Source organism: Ranitomeya imitator, chromosome 1 (assembly GCF_032444005.1).
Source record: "Ranitomeya imitator isolate aRanImi1 chromosome 1, aRanImi1.pri, whole genome shotgun sequence".
Classification (NCBI taxonomy): Eukaryota; Metazoa; Chordata; class Amphibia; order Anura; family Dendrobatidae; genus Ranitomeya; species Ranitomeya imitator.
Window position 1 is genome coordinate 600970962 of NC_091282.1, and position 17825 is coordinate 600988786.

The window sequence follows — 17825 nt, forward strand, 5'->3', positions numbered from 1 at the left end:
TTTCGATTACATTTAGTTTCCCAGGAGATCTTTATATCATCCATCCTTTCCTGGTGCCCCCTACGCCTATTTAGATTTTTATATACTGTACTATTGATTTTTTATATATATTTGTTAGTATATATTCTCTATTTTTGTCCTTAAACATTTATATTGTAAATTAACTGCTGCAAATAAAGTACAATTATAAATTTTATATCCTTGCTAGTAATTTTTTAGGAGTTGGTCCATAGCTCTGGTGGTTGGCTTTTGCGAATAATTGAGTGGTTTCCACTCTTTTTCTTTGTTGCACTGGGGTTGGATAAATATTTTCCTACACATATATATATTTTTTATTTGATTATTTTGGTATTTACTGGTCTCCTAAGGTGTTAACTATCTTGTTTATTATTCATCTGCACAGCAGCAAGACCTCGGGCAGAATACACTCCCAGAATGCTAATCTCACCAAGTTATTCTAGCCCAAATCCCAGGCACTCCCCCTGTGGTGACATCACTTAGAAGCTGAAACCTCCTCTTACAATATGAAAACTACTTTTTACGCATATCTCGCTGTGTGAACCTTACATAAGTACGACACGATGCTCATGATGTTCCCCACATCAGGGGTGTTCTTTTAAGTGTAAATACGTAGCAATTACCTGAACTGCTTACTGAGAAATCTGCACTTTGCACTCGTTGCGTTTAGCTACTCGTGCTTTCAGTGGGTGATATGTTATGATCAGGTGGCCTTGGAGCAGCATGAAATGACCTTCGCTGGAGCAGTGGTAACTATACTGACCGCAAACCCTGATCCTATCATCGCAACTAGAAGTAGCCGTGGGGTGTGCCTAACCAGACCTAGACACCTCGACACAGCCGGAGAACTAAATATCCCTAAAGATGGAAATAGGAAAACTCTTGCCTCAGAGTAGACTCCCAAAGGATAGACAGCCCCCCACAAATAATGACTGTGAGTAGGAGAGGAAAAGACACGCAGACTGAAAACAGGGATAAGCAAAGGAGGCACTTCTACCTAGATAGGAAAGGAAAGTACAGGATACTATGCGGTCAGCATAAAACACTACAAAATATCCATAGCAGAAAAATACAAAAACTCCACCACCTAACTAAAGATGTGGAGAGTATATCTGCGACTCCAGCAAATCCAACTAGACTGAGAAAAACAATCAGGCACAGTCTAGCAGGAACAAAATAGAAACAAGATAGCACAGAAAATAAACACAGCAGTGTGTCTAAAAAAATGAAGCAAACACTTATCTTTGCTGAAATGGCAGCAAGCAGGAGAGGCCAGGCAGGACCAACACTTCCAAAGGAACATTGACAACTGGCAGGGACTAATGAGTTCTGCAAAGCTAAATACCCCAGTCAGCCTTGCAATTAGCAGATACACCTGTCCAATCCTGCAGTCCAGGCACAACTGCATTACCCTCTACAACCACCGGAGGGAGCCCAAAAGCAGAATTCACAACAGTACCCCCCCCTTGAGGAGGGGTCACCGAACCATCACCAGAGCCCCCAGGCCGATCAGGATGAGCTCGATGAAAGGTACGAACCAAATCGGCGGCATGGACATCAGAGGCAGAAACCCAAGAATTATCCTCCTGGCCATAACCCTTCCATTTGACAAGGTACTGAAGCTTCCGCCTCAAAAAACGAGAATCCAAAATCTTCTCAACAACATATTCCAACTCTCCATCGACTAACACAGGGGCCGGAGGATCAACAGAGGGAACAACGGGCTCCACATATTTCCGCAACAAAGATCTATGGAAGACATTATGAATAGCAAAAGAGGCCGGAAGCCCCAGGTGAAAGGACACCGGATTAATAATCTCAGAAATCCTATAAGGACCAATAAATCGTGGCTTAAACTTAGGGGAAGAAACCTTCATAGGAACATGACGGGAAGATAACCAAACCAGATCCCCAAACCGAAGCCGGGAACCAACACACCGACGACGGTTAGCAAAACGTTGAGCCTCCTGAGACAGCACCAAATTGTCCACCACATGAGCCCAAATCTGCTGCAACCTGTCGACCACAGAATCCACACCACGAAGGTCAGAAGGCTCAACCCGCCCAGAAGAAAAACGAGGATGAAAACCAAAATTACAAAAAAAAGGCGAAACCAAAGTAGCCGAACTAGACCGATTATTAAGGGCAAACTCGGCCAATGGCAAAAAAGCCACCCAATCATCCTGATCAGCAGACACAAAGCATCTCAAATAGGTCTCCAAGGTCTGATTAGTTCGCTCAGTCTGGCCATTTGTCTGAGGATGAAATGCAGAAGAAAAAGACAAATCAAATCCCAGCTTGGCACAAAAGGCCCGCCAAAACCTAGAAACAAACTGGAAACCTCTGTCGGACACAATATTCTCCGGAATACCATGCAAACGAACCACATGCTGAAAAAACAACGGAATCAAATCAGAAGAAGTAGGCAATTTAGGCAAAGGCACCAAATGAACCATCTTAGAAAATCGGTCACAAACAACCCAGATAACCGACATCCTTTGGGAAACAGGAAGATCCGAAATAAAATCCATAGAAATATGTGTCCTGGGCCTCTCGGAGACCGGCAATGGCTAAAGCAACCCACTAGCACGGGAGCAACAAGGCTTGGCCCACGCACAAGTCCCACAGGACTGCACAAAAGACCGCACATCGCGTGACAAGGAAGGCCACCAAAAGGACCTACCAACCAAGTCTCTGGTACCAAAAATACCAGGATGACCAGCCAACACAGAACAATGAACCTCAGAAATCACTCTACTAGTCCATTTGTCAGGAACAGTTTCCCTACAGGACAACGGTCAGGTTTGTCAGCCTGAAATTTCTGAAGAACCCGTCGTAAATCAGGAGAAATGGCAGAAAGGACCACCCCTTCCTTCAAAATACCGACTGGTTCCAAAACCTCAGGAGAATCAGGCAAAAAACTCCTAGAGAGGGCATCAGCCTTAACATTCTTAGTACCAGGAAGGTACGAGACCACAAAATCAAAACAAGAAAATAACAAGGACCATCGAGCCTGTCTAGGATTCAACCGTTTGGCAGACTCGAGGTAAATCAAATTCTTATGGTCGGTCAAGACCACAATATGGTGCTTAGCTCCCTCAAGCCAATGTCGCCACTCCTCAAACGCCCACTTCATAGCCAACAACTCCCAATTACCGACATCATAATTGCGTTCCGCAGGCGAAAATTTACGGGAAAAGAATGCACACGGTTTCATCAAGGAACCAACAGGATCCCTCTGAGACAAAACGGCCCCTGCCCCAATCTCAGAAGCGTCAACCTCAACCTGAAACGGAAGAGAAACATCCGGCTGGCGCAACACTGGAGCAGAAGAAAAACGACGTTTAAGTTCTTGAAAGGCAGAGACAGCCGCAGAGGGCCAATTCGCCACATCAGCGCCTTTCTTAGTCAAATCAGTCAAGGGTTTAACCACGCTGGAAAAATTAGCAATGAAACGGCAATAAAAATTTGCGAAACCCAAAAATTTCTGAAGGCTCTTCACGGATGTGGGCTGAATCCAATCATGAATGGCCTGAACCTTAACCGGATTCAACTCAATAGATGAGGGAGAAAAAATAAAGCCCAAAAAGGAAACCTTCTGCACCCCAAAAAGACACTTGGACCCTTTCACAAACAAGGCATTGTCACGAAGGATCTGAAATACCATCCTGACCTGCTGCACATGAGACTCCCAATCATCGGAAAAAATCAAAATATCGTCCAAATAAATGATCAAGAATTTATCAAGATAACTCCGGAAGATATCATGCATGAAGGACTGAAAAACAGATGGAGCATTAGAGAGTCCGAATGGCATCACAAGGTATTCAAAATGACCTTCGGGCATGTTAAACGCAGTTTTCCATTCATCACCCTGCTTTATACGAACAAGATTATAAGCCCCCCGAAGGTCAATCTTAGTAAACTAACTAGCTCCCTTAATCCTAGCAAATAAATCAGAAAGCAAAGGCAAGGGGTATTGAAACTTGACCGTGATCTTATTTAAGAGGCGATAATCAATACAGGGTCTCAAAGATCCATCTTTTTTAGCAACAAAAAAGAACCCTGCTCCCAACGGTGAAGAAGATGGCCGAATATGCCCTTTCTCCAAAGACTCCTTAATATAACTCCGCATGGCGATATGTTCAGGTACAGAAAGGTTGAAAAGTCGACCCTTAGGAAACTTACAGCCTGGAATCAAATCAATAGCACAATCGCAGTCCCTGTGCGGTGGAAGGAAACTGGACTTAGGCTCATCGAATACATCCTGAAAATCAGACAAAAACTCCGGAACTTCAGAAGAGGGAGAAGGGGCAATTGACATCAGAGGAACATCATTATGAACTCCCTGACAACCCCAACTAGTTACAGACATGGACTTCCAATCCAAAACAGGATTATGGACCTGCAACCACGGAAAACCCAGCACGACAGCATCATGCAAATTATGCAACACCAGAAATCGACAATCTTTCTGGTGGGCTGGCGCCATGCGCATGGTCACCTGTATCCAAAACTGGGGCTTATCTTTAGCCAAGGGTGTAGCATCAATGCCCCTTAAAGGAATAGGATTCTGCAAAGGCTGCAAGGGAAAACCACAACGCCTAGCAAAGTCAAAGTCCATCAAATTCAAGGCGGCGCCTGAATCCACAAACGCCATGACAGAAAATGACGACAATGAGCAGATCAAGGACACAGATAACAGAAATTTAGGTTGTACAGTACTGATGGTAAATGAACTGGCGATCCTTTTTGTCCGCTTAGGGCAGACAGAAATGACATGAGAAGCGTCGCCACAATAAAAACACAACCTGTTGAGACGTCTGAAACCTTGTCGTTCCGTTTTAGACAGAATCCTATCACACTGTCTAGGCTCAGGAATTTGCTCTGAGGATAACGCCATAGCGTGCACAGTTCTGCGTTCCCGCAAGTGCCGGTCAATCTGAATGGCCAAAGACATAGAATCACTCAGATTGGAGGGTGTGGGAAACCCCACCATAACATCCTTAACGGATTCAGAAAGACCCTTTCTGAAAATTGCCGCCAAAGCATCATCATTCCATTTAGTCAGCACAGACCATTTTCTGAATTTCTGACAATACAATTCAGCCGCCTCTTGCCCCTGAGACAGGGCCAACAAGGTCTTCTCAGCTTGATCCACAGAATTAGGCTCATCATACAATAACCCCAATGCTTGAAAGAAAGAATCAATATTAAGCAAAGCAGGATTGCCAGATTCCAGGGAAAATGGCCAATCCTGTGGGTCACCACGCAGCAGGGATATGATGATTTTAACCTGCTGAATGGGATCACCAGAGGACCGGGGTCTCAATGCAAAAAACAGTTTACAGTTATTTTTGAAACTCAAAAACTTGGACCTGTCACCAAAAAATAAATCAGGAGTGGGAATCTTAGGTTCTAAAGCAGGAGTCTGAACAATATAATCCGAAATACCCTGTACCCTAGCAGCAAGCTCATCCACACGAGAAGCTAACTCCTGAACATTCATGTTAGTACTAGGTTCCTCAGCCACCCAGAGATTAAGAGGGAGGAGAAGACAGATGAAACTGGAGAAAAAAAATGGCTCAAGACTTTTCCTCCCTTCTTCTGAGATGCATTTAACTCATTGTTGGCCAGTTGTACTGTTATGATCAGGTGGCCTTGGAGCAGCATGAAATGACCTTCGCTGGAGCAGTGGTAACTATACTGACCGCAAACCCTGATCCTATCACCGCAACTAGAAGTAGCCGTGAGGTGTGCCTAACCAGACCTAGACACCTCGACACAGCCGGAGAACTAAATATCCCTAAAGATGGAAATAGGAAAACTCTCTTGCCTCAAAGTAGACCCCCAAAGGATAGACAGCCCCCCACAAATAATGACTGAGTAGGAGAGGAAAAGACATACGCAGACTGAAAACAGGGATAAGCAAAGGAGGCACTTCTACCTAGATAGGAAAGGAAAGTACAGGATACTATGCGGTCAGCATAAAACACTACAAAATATCCACAGCAGAAAAATACAAAAACTCCACCACCTAACTAAAGATGTGGAGAGTATATCTGCGACTCCAGCGAATCCAACTAGACTGAGAAAAACAATCAGGCACAGTCTAGCAGGAACAAAATAGAAACAAGATAGCACAGAAAATAAACACACAGCAGTGTGTCTAAAAAAATGAAGCAAACACTTATCTTTGCTGAAATGGCAGCAAGCAGGAGAGGCCAGGCAGGACCAACACTTCCAAAGGAACATTGAAAACTGGCAGGGGCTAATGAGTTCTGCAAAGCTAAATACCCCAGTCAGCCTTGCAATTAGCAGATACACCTGTCCAATCCTGCAGTCCAGGCACAACTGCATTACCCTCTACAACCACCGGAGGGAGCCCAAAAGCAGAATTCACAACAGTGATAGGTCTACCGGTGGACATCCAGAATTTATAATTCTTAGCAGTCTAGCCCAAATCGGTGCTGCAATATATAACTTTAATCGAACACATCCGGCTTTCACACCAGTTCCAACTAGTACTAGATGGGAGGAGGGATGAGCAGCCTGCATAGAACCTGGTATTTGCAGGGGAAAAGCAATAAAAATTCTTCACACACAGGCAGAGTGAGAAGAGGGGGGGTCGGAATGACCTGCAGCATGTGTTGTAGAGTTAGGTAGAGACTCAAACATAGCATATTCACATTATCGTAACACCCCCCCCCCTTTTGGCCTGCTCTACAGAAGCAGAACCTCTCGGTACTCCTCCATGCGCACCTCAGCAGGTTCACCTTGGCGGGACAACCCATCTGCATTGCCATGCTCCCTGCCTGTTTTGTGTTCGATGGTAAAGTCATACTGCTGGAGGGCAAGGCTCCAGCGTAACAACCTTCCGTTGTTTCCACACATGGCTTGTAGCCAGCACAGAGGGTTGTGGTCGGTCACCACAGCGAAGGTGCAACCATTCAATTAGGGCTCCAACCATTGCAGGGCCCAGACTATGGCCAGGCACTCCTTCTCAATGATGGAATAGGCCACTTTCCCTCGGCAGAAGCTTCAGGCTCAGGTACAACACGGGGCGGTCGTTCCCCGATTCGACCTGGCTGAGCACAGCACCGAGGCCAAATTCACCGGCGTCGGTCTGCACCAAGAACGATCGACTGCTTTCAACACAGGAGCGTTGCACAGGGCTGTTTTCAACGCCTGGAAGGCCCCCACACAGCCGTCGGTCCAGTTGACTGTGGGGTAGCTTCTTCCGGGAGAGGTCCGTCAAGGGTTTTGCCAGGCTACTATAGTTCTGTACAAAGCGCCTATGGCACCCTGCTGTGCCCTGGAAGGACATCACCTGTTTCTTGGTCCTGGGGGTGGGCCAGGACACGATCGCGTTCAATTTCCCAGGCTCTGGCTTTATGGACTTCCCACATACTCGGTACCCCAGGTAGTGGACCTCTCTCATGCCCTTCTGGCACTTTGCTGGCTTGATGGTCAGGCCGGCTCGGTGAATTCGCCTGAGCACCTCCTCAAGATGCTGCAGGTGTTCATCCCAGGAGGAACTGAAGATGACAATGTCATCCAGGTACCCCACCTCGCACTTCTCCAGTCCCTGAAGCAGGTGGTTGACAATCTGCTGGAAAGTGGCAGGGGCATTCTTCATGCCAAAGGGCATGACCGTGGACTCGTACAGTCCGAAGGGTGTGATAAAGGTGGACTTCTGGGAATCTGCCAGTATCCTCGACCCAGATCCATTATGGTTAGATATTTTGCGCCAGCTAACCTCTCAAGCAGCTCCTCGATGCGTGGCATTGGGCGCGCCTCAGAGGCCGTGATGGCGTTGAACCCCCTGTAGTCCATGCAGACTGGGTGGTCAGATCCTTCTTTGGCACGAGAACTACAGGTGAGGCCCACGAGCTCTTTGACGGTTGAATCACCCCCAGCTGTAACATCTCATCGATCTCCTGACGCTTAACCTGCTGCACCTCGTCGGAGATCCAATGGGGTGTTCGCCGTAGTGGGGCATGATTCCTGGTGTCCACCTCGTGGATCGCTAACATAGTCCTTCCAGGTCGGTTGGAGAACACAGCCCAAAAGGGTTCCAGCGTGGTCCGCAACTGCGACCGCTGGGGTTCGGTTAGCAAGGCACTTATCTCCACGTCCTCAATGGACCCATCGGCCTTGGGTTGGGCCTGCATGTCTAGGAAGGGGATCTTCCTCCCCACTCTTTAACATCTGATACAGGAGTGGCAGTAGTTTGTCACATCTGTCTCCATTTTGGGCCAATAGAAGTGTTGAGACAGTGGGCCTTAGTTTTGCTGATCCCTAATTGTCCAGCGAGTGGGATCTCATGGACAATCTGCAACAAGAAACTCCGGAATTGGTGCGGGACGACCAGCTATCTTTCCCACAACCACTCCTTTTGTAATTTTCTGGGTATTGTCTCCCGGTAAAACCTCCCTCGTTTCCAGAACACCCTCTCCTTATCAGTCACGCAGGTGGGGGTCTCTGCAAGGTGTCTCAAATTCTCCAGGCTCGCATCTGAATGCAGAGCAGCCTGGAACTCCTGGCTGGAGGCAACCAGACGCGACGTCAGGGTCACTTCCCCACGGGAACCCTCTGGGACCTGCTCTGGGTCCATCTCTGGTTCAATCACACATGTGACTGAGGAGGGTCTAGAGGGCAGAACGTTATCTGCGTTCCAGGCACTCTGACTGCGGGTGACAGAAGCTACGTAGGCTGTCTCCCTGGGGATTTCCACAGACCCATCAGCCGGCGCTGCTATGGGTATTACCTCCACCCCAAACATTCCAGGAGCAGTGCTACTTATGGGGCAGTTACCTTCCTCTGTGGCACTGATCAGTTGCACGGCATCACCTTCCTCACGGTTCCCATGCATCTCCCCATTTCCTTGAGCACCATCACTTGCTCCTGTTAGGGGTTCCTCAGCCATCCCACCCCTCAGAGTGACGTGGCTGAACACTCCTGCACCTGTGAACACATCATTCCTAGGAAACAAATGGTTATCAGGTAACACATGCAAACTTTCATCATTCGCATCATCAGTATTACTCTCCACATTTTCAGAAAAATCATTATCAAGTGCAATGCCTACAAGTAGTATTCAACCCCCTGCAGATTTAGCAGGTTTAATAAGATGCAAATAAGTTAGAGCCTTCAAACTTCAAACAAGAGCAGGATTTATTAACAGATGCATAAATCTTACAAACCAAAAAGTTTTGTTGCTCAGTTAAATTTTTATAAATTTTAAACATAAAAGTGTGGGTCAATTATTATTCAACCCCTAGGTTTAATATTTTGTGGAATAACCTTTGTTTGCAATTACAGCTAATAATCGTCTTTTATAAGACCTGATCAGGCCGGCACAGGTCTCTGGAGATATCTTGGCCCACTCCTCCATGCAGATCTTCTCCAAGTTATCTAGGTTCTTTGGGTGTCTCATGTGGACTTTAATCTTGAGCTCCTTCCACAAGTTTTCAATTGGGTTAAGGTCAGGAGACTGACTAGGCCACTGCAACACCTTGATTTTTTGCCTCTTGAACAAGGCCTTGGTTTTCTTGGCTGTGTGCTTTGGGTCGTTGTCTTGTTGGAAGATGAAATGACGACCCATGTTAAGATCCTTGATGGAGGAGCAGAGGTTCTTGGCCAAAATCTCCAGGTAGGCCATGCTATCCATCTTCCCATGGATGCGGACCAGATGGCCAGGCCCCTTGGCTGAGAGACAGCCCCACAGCATGATGCTGCCACCACAATGCTTGACTGTAGGGATGGTATTCTTGGGGTCATATGCAGTGCCATCCAGTCTCCAAACGTCACGTGTGTGGTTGGCACCAAAGATCTCGATCTTGGTCTCATCAGACCAGAGAACCTTGAACCATTCAGTCTCAGAGTCCTCCAAGTGATCATGAGCAAACTGTAGACGAGCCTTGACATGACGCTTTGAAAGTAAAGGTACCTTACGGGCTCGTCTGGAACGGAGACCATTGCGGTGGAGTACGTTACTTATGGTATTGACTGAAACCAATGTCCCCACTGCCATGAGATCTTCCCAGAGCTCCTTCCTTGTTGTCCTTGGGTTAGCCTTGACTCTTCGGAAAAGCCTGGCCTCGGCACGGGAGGAAACTTTCAAAGACTGTCCAGGCCGTGGAAGGCTAACAGTAGTTCAATAAGCCTTCCACTTCCGGATGATGCTCCCAACAGTGGAGACAGGTAGGCCCAACTCCTTGGAAAGGGTTTTGTACCCCTTGCCAGCCTTGTGGCCCTCCACGATCTTGTCTCTGATGGCCTTGGAATGCTCCTTGGTCTTTCCCATGTTGACCATGTATGAGTGCTGTTCACAAGTTTGGGGAGGGTCTTAAATAGTCAGAAAAGGCTGGAAAAAGAGATAATTAATCCAAACGTGAATCTCATTATTCTTTGTGCCTGAACTACTTCTTAATACTTTAGGGGAACCAAACAGAATTCTGGTGGGTTGAGGGGTTGAATAATAAATGACCCTCTGAAAAGACTTTTCACAATTTAAAAAAAAAAATAAACAAAGACATAACATTCTTTTTTGCTGCAGTGCATTTCACACTTCCAGGCTGATCTACAGTCCAAATGTCACAATGCCAAGTTAATGCCAAGTTAATTCCAAATGTGTAAACCTACTAAATCTGCAGGGGGTTGAATACTACTTGTAGGCACTGTACATTATTAACCGATAACGCATTGTGAGGTAACACGTGCAATTTCCCGTTGCTATCATCAGCATTCGATCGGGGAGGAGAGTCAGGGACATAATATGCAACCATTGTCCCCAAATCAGTCCCCAATAAAACATCAGTGGGCAGTCCCACTTCCTTCACCCCGCTCCCGGCACCCCAATCTATATAAACTCGGGCCATTGGCAAGGGACAGCTAATGTCCCCAATCCCGGTGACAGTCAGGGTTTTCCCTGGAATTATCTCTTCAGGGGCCGCCAGGCGGGTCGGATTATGGTTCGTTGAGCCCCGGTGTACTTGAGGTCTGTAACGACATGGCCCCCCACGGTGACGTGCTGCACATTGTCACACACGCTCCCAACCGCCCCACCCACCAAAAGAACTGCTGCATTAGGCCCTGGGGCCTTTTCTGTGAGGTTCCTCTGCTTCTCTGGACACAGGGAGCTGATGTGACCAGTCCGCTTGCAGGAAAAACACTGGCGAGGGTCGGTGGTAGGTCTGATGCTGTTGGCAATGAGGACAGGGCCTCTGTTGTGTTGACTGGCTGGGGTACTAGCGTTTGTTGCAGGCTTACTCCTTCTCCAGCTGGCGGTGACTGGCTTCCAGACTTCCGATTTATGGTTGGCCTCATAGGCATCGGCAATCTGCGCTGCTTTATCCGTGTCTTTGGGCTCTCTGTCAATCACGTACTGTCGCACCTCAGCTGGGCAAAAATGTAAGAACTAGTCTCTGATCAACAGGTCTCCCAGCTGCTCAGAGGTGGTCACTAACAGTCCTTGGATCCACTGGATAAAGTGGGTCCTGAGCCCATGCATCACATCGCTATGACTGTTGTGTGTGCCACGTTGGAGGTTCCGGAACTTTTTACGGTAAACCTCAGATGTAAGCTGGTACTTCTTTATCAGGGCCTGCTTGATGTCCTCATAATCTTCATCTTGGTCTTGTGGGAGAGAAGCAAACACCTCCAGAGCTTTGCCTCTAAGACCTGCGGTCAGGAATCAAGCCTATTGGTTCCCAGGCAGTCAGTACTATCGGCGGGCTTTCTCAAATGCCCTCAGGAAAGTGTCCAAGTCCCCATCCTTTTCCATCACAGGAAAGTGCTCTGGCCGGGGTTTAGGGGTCTGAGCGCTGTTGGGCTCGCCGCTGGACTGGTACGACCCCGGCACCTGGAGTCGGGCTAACTGCAGCTGATACTTCCGCTCCTCTTGCCGCTCGGCTCTTTCCACCTCAGCTCTGCGCTCGGCTCCCTCCGCCTCCCACTTGGCCTCTCGCTGAGCTTGGGCCTCCTGCCCAAGCTCAGCGAGGAGTTGTTCCAAGGCCGCCAGCAGGTGAGGGTTCAATTCTCTCTGGTTGCAAGTAGGGCCGGCATTCAGTGTTTGGACCTCCGCTGCAGCCCTATTTTCGCTCAGGCCGGCTTCTGCATCCTCGGGGCTCTGAGCGATTTCCCATTGCACCAGAGCCGCGACCAGTTGGCTTTTGCTTTTGCCCACAGAGGGCAATAAGAGTGTCCTTGTTATCCTGCTTATACCAGCCTTCTTCTCTTGCGGCCATCATTGCCAAATAAAAGACAGGATAGAAAAACAAAGAGAAAGGGAGGGGTAATCGCAAGTACACACGGTATCGTCTCAGGACTAGTAAACACTGAGCTTGCTCTCCAAGTGCAAGTTTTAGTGAGAGGAATGATTGCTCAAACCAGACCACTAATGCTCTATTATCTCACCGCTGCCACCAATATGTCACGGTTCACACCGTGCTGCCAACAATATGTCACGGATCCCAACAATAGGTCAGAGATCCCAGGGAGGATATCTTTATCGTCCCCACTACTCACCCCAATTTGTCACGAACCGGGGTTGTTTTCGTTTGCCCTGGTTCCTTCTGAAGAGGATTTATCTATATCGCACTTCCCGGTTCCAGTTTGGAACTTGCAGCTCTCTGGTGCCCCCTTACCTTAAGGTCAGATTAGGTACTGCATCTAGGGTTATTAGTCGCCAGAAAGGCTGCTTGCTATCTATTGGTTATTGGGCATGCCGCAGAGAAGGCAATATAACTATTCCCACACAGGAGGGAACAATGATTATCAATGCCGCCGTCGCTACAAAGATTCCCAATCGCACAGAACAAGGTATGCTGCCACCAGCTCCGATTTCACCAAAGGTTAACGGGTTCAGAGCCAACCCAAATCAGTAGTGTAATTCACTTCAGATGAAGCAACAGTTCCTTTATAGAGCAGGAAGAGACAGCTAGTAAATTATATATTTTACTCCATAAAAAGTTAGGCAGTGTTTACAAAGTAGAACAGATATTACAAGGAAGACAAATTCATGTGTTTATTGCAGATTACAAAAAAATAGGATTAACATTGAATAGAGAACACTTACAGGTCATTCAGATCATTTCATATCGGCTTGGCGGCCGTGTGCTCAAGAGAAGAAAGGGCTTCCATATATCCATATGCATTATAAATCTGCACATCAGCAATACCCTGGGGATAATACACTCCCAGAATGCTGATCTTACCAAGTTATTCTAGCCCAAATCCCAGGCACTCCCCCTGTTGTGACATCACTTAGAAGATGAAACCTCCTCTTTACTTACACTATGAAACATCCGGCATATATAATTCTTAGTGGTCTAGCCCAAATCGGTGTTGCGATATATAATTTTAATTGAACAAAGAAACTCTGGGCTTTCGCACCAGTTCCAACTAGTACTAGATGGGAGGAGGTATGAGGAGCCTGCACAGAGCCTGGTATTTGCAGGGAAAAGCAATAAAAATTCTTGACACACAGGCAGAGTGAGAAGATGGGGGGTCGGAATGGCCCGCAGCATGTGTTGTAGAGTTAGGTAGAGACTCACACATTCACACTCATGTTCCTGTCAGCGGTTATTTCCAAGGGGGCAGAGGGACCAGATCCTGCAGCCACTAGGATTTAGTGTTATCTATACAGAGCGGCAATTTCCCAGGAATCAGAGGGACCAGGTCCTACAGCCAGTAGGATTTAGTGTTCTCTATACAGAGCGGCTATTTCCCAGGGGGCAGAAGGAACAAGTCCTGCATCCAGTAGGATTTAGTGTTCTCTATACAGAGTGGCTATTTCCCAGGGGGCAGAAGGACCAGGTCCTGCATCTAGTAGGATTGAGGCTGTGTGCACATAAAAACGTGACAAAAATGCATAAAAAACGCATACATATGCATCCCATCATTTAGAATGCATTCCGCAATTTTTGTGCATATGTTGCGTTTTTTTCCATGAAAAAAACGCATCACGGTAAAAAACGCAGCATGTTCATTAATTTTGCAGATTTTCTGCGGATTTCCCACTATATTATTGCCTTGGGAACCTCCGGAAAAATCCGCACAAAAAACACGAAAAAAACACATGCGGATTTCTTGCAGAACATGTCCGGTTTTGTTCAGGAAATCTCTGCAAGAAATCCTGACATGTGCACATAGCCTAAGTGTTCTCTATGCAAAGCGGTTGTTTCCCAGGAGGCAGAGGGACCAGGTCCTGCATCCAGTAGGATTAAGGCTATGTGCACACTTCAGGATTTTATGTGGAAATTTCCTGAGCAAAACCGGAGATTTTCCTGCATAGAATCCGCACGCGTTTTTCTCGCCTTTTACTCGCGGTTTTGTCGTGTTTTTTTTGCGTGGATTTTGTGCGGATTTTTTGCTTATTTTTCCTGAGCTTCCCAAATCAATAACATAGTGGGAAATCCGCAAAAAATCAGCAAAATTATTGAACATGTTGCGTATTTTTCCGCATGCTTTTTTTTGTGGAAAAATCCGCAACATGTGCACAAAAATTGCAGAATTCATTGGAAATGATGGGATGCATAATGTATGTGTTTTTTATGCATTTTTGCCACGGAATACCACCGAAAAAACGCGCAAAAAATCTGCGAATAATCCGGAACGTGTGCACATATCCTAAGTGTTCTCTATACAGAGCAGCTATTTCCCTGAAGGCAGAGGGACCAGGTCCTGCAGCCCGTAGGATTTAGTGTTCTCTATACAGAGCGTCTATTTCACAGAGGGCAGCGGGACCAGGTCCTGCAGTCACTAGGATTTAGTGTTCTCTCTACAGAGTGGCTATTTCCCAGTAGGCAGAAGGACCAGGTCCTGCAGCCAGTAGGATCTAGTGTTCTCTATACAGAGCGGCTAATTCCCCAGGGGGCAGAAGGACCAGGTCCTGCATCCAGTAGGATTTAGTGTTCTCTATACAGAGCGGCTATTTCCCAGGAGGCAGAGGGACCAGGTCCTGCATCCAGTAGGATTAAGTGTTCTCTAAACAGAGCGAGCTATTATCCAGGGGGCAGAAGGGCCAGGTCCTACAGCCAGTAGGATTTAGTGTTCTCTATACAGAGCAGCTATTTCCCAGAGGGCAGAGGGACCAGGTCCTGCATCCAGTAGGATTTAGTGTTCTCTATATCAGAGGTCCCCAACTCCAGTCCTCAAGGCCCACCAACAGGTCATGTTTTCAGGATTTCCTTTGCATTGCACAGGTGATGCAATTATTACCTGGGCAAAACTAAGGAAATCCTGAAAACATGACATGTTGGTGGGCCTTGAGGACTGGAGTTGGGGACCTCTGCTCTATATGTAAGGAGGTGAAGCACAAGAAGAGTCCGGGGGCGGTTACCTTCTCGGCTCTGTGCCTGGAACCATTGAGCTGTGCTACAGGTTCCCCAGGGGGCAGACTTAGAGACTGGGACAGGAAGGAAGCTGGGCAGAGAGCGAGAAAGGCACGCGCTCAAGGAACAGAGCAGCGTGAGCAGCGAAATACTATGTACTGGCTATTGGGCACGCAGCAGCGAGAGCAATATAACTACTCCCACTCAGGCGGGAACAATATTTCCCAATCGCATAGAACAAAGTATGCTGCCACCAGCTCCAATTTCCTAAGGATTAACCGGTCCAGAGCCAACCCAAATCAGTAGCGTAATTCACCTCAGAGGATACGACAGTTTGTTTAGAGCATGTAGAGACAAGCTAGTATATTTTACTCCAAAAAAAGGTAGGCAGTGTTTACAAAGTATTACAAAGATATTATAAAGAAGATAAATATATGTGTACAATACAATTACAAATAAAAGGATTAAAATTGAAAAAAACACTTACATAGTGTTCAGATAATTTCCTATCATCATGGCTGGCCTGTGGGCTTTGTAGGATCCACACATCTAAATGCATGTCCCATCTATATATCAGCTACACCCCGGACACAAAGACTTCAGAAAACTGCTTGCTTCACTACTTGTTTCTTAGCCTAAAACCTAGGCACATCACTTAGGGAATGAAATCCCCCCTTTTCCTAGATTATACGCTTTGTTTTCACCAGACAAAGACATTCCTTGGGTTGGTAAGGGAGGGGGAATGAGTGGATTTAGGGGATTGGTCTTCTGCAGTTAAAAGCCATAAACTGCTCACACATTGGTATCACGTTGCACAGAGTATCTGCCATAGGGCTTTGTTTGTTGTATGAGCGAATGCAGAGGGGGAGAAAGGGGAGTCGAAACTGCAACGTGTGTCAGGAAGCTATGTAACCTACTGAAACTAAACCCACAATATGGCATTTTTACAGTATCGTGACAATGACTGTCGGTTGCGCTCTGTTATGAGGATTGTTGGTTGTGCTCTTTTATGATTACTGTCAGTTGCGCTCTGTTATGATGACTGTTGGTTGCGCTCTTTTATGAGGATTGTCTTTTGTGCACTATTATGATGACTGTTGGTTGCACTCTACATTATGATGACTGTCGGTTGCACTCTTTTATGACGACTGTCAGTTGCACTCTGTTATGATGACTGGATGACTGTTGGTTGTGCTCTTTTATGATGACTGTCGGTTGTGATCTATTATGATGACTGTTGGTTGCACTCTTACATGATGACTGTCGGTTGTGATCTATTATGATGACCGTCGGTTGCACTCGTTTATGATGAATGATGGTTGTGATCTATTATGATGACTGTCAGTTGCGCTCTTTTATGATGACTGTCGGTTGCACCCTTTTATGATTACTGTCGGTTGCACTCTTTTATGATGACTGTCGGTTGCGATCTATTATGATGACTGTCGGTTGCACTCTTTTATGATGACTGTCGGTTTCACTCTTTTATGATTACTGTCGGTTGCGCTCTTTTATGACTGTCGGTTGCGCTCTTTTATGATCATTGACAGTTGCTCTCTGTTATGATGAATGTCGGTTGCGCTCTTTTATGATGACTGTCAGTTGTGATCTACTATGGTGACTGTCGGTTGTGATCTATTATGATGACTGTCAGTTGTGATCTATTATGAAGACTGTCGGTTGCACTCTTTTATGATGACTGTCGGTTGTGATCTACTATGATGACTGTTGGTTGCACTCTTTTAAGAGGATTGTCTTTTGTGCATTATTAGGATGACTGTCGGTTGCGCTCTATTATGATGACTGTCTGTTGCACTCTTTTATGATCACTTATTCGTTCCTCACACAACTGCCTCCAAGATTTCTCCCGAATATCCCCCATCCTCTGGAATTCCACGCCTCAACACGTCCGATTATCCACCACCCTCGGATCCTTCAGATGGAAGCTTAAAACCCATCTCTTCAGGAAAGCCTACAGCCTGCAGTAACCATTCTGCTGCCTTACCAACCACCCGAGCTGCCGCCTCACCAACCACCCGAACTGCTGCCACATCACCAACCACCCGAGCTGCCGCGTCACCACCGCCAGAGCTGCCTACTCACCAACCACCGAGCTGCCTCCTCACCAACCACCCGAGCTGCCGCCTCACCACCACCAGAGCTGCTGCCTCACCACCACCAGTGCTGCAGCACCCCAACCTCCTGTCTTTTCCCCGTTATCCCGAAGAGTGCAAGTTCTCAAGGACAGGGTCCTCTCCCCTCCTTACTAGTCTGTTATTTGTTTACTGTTAACGATATCTATAACCCTGTATGTAACCCCTTTTTTCATGTACAGCACCATGGAATTAATGGTGCTATATAAATAAATAATAATAACTGTCGGTTGCACTCTTTTATGATGACTGTCGGTTGCGATCTATTATGATGACTGTTGGTTGCGCTCTTTTATGATGACTGTCAGCTGTGCTC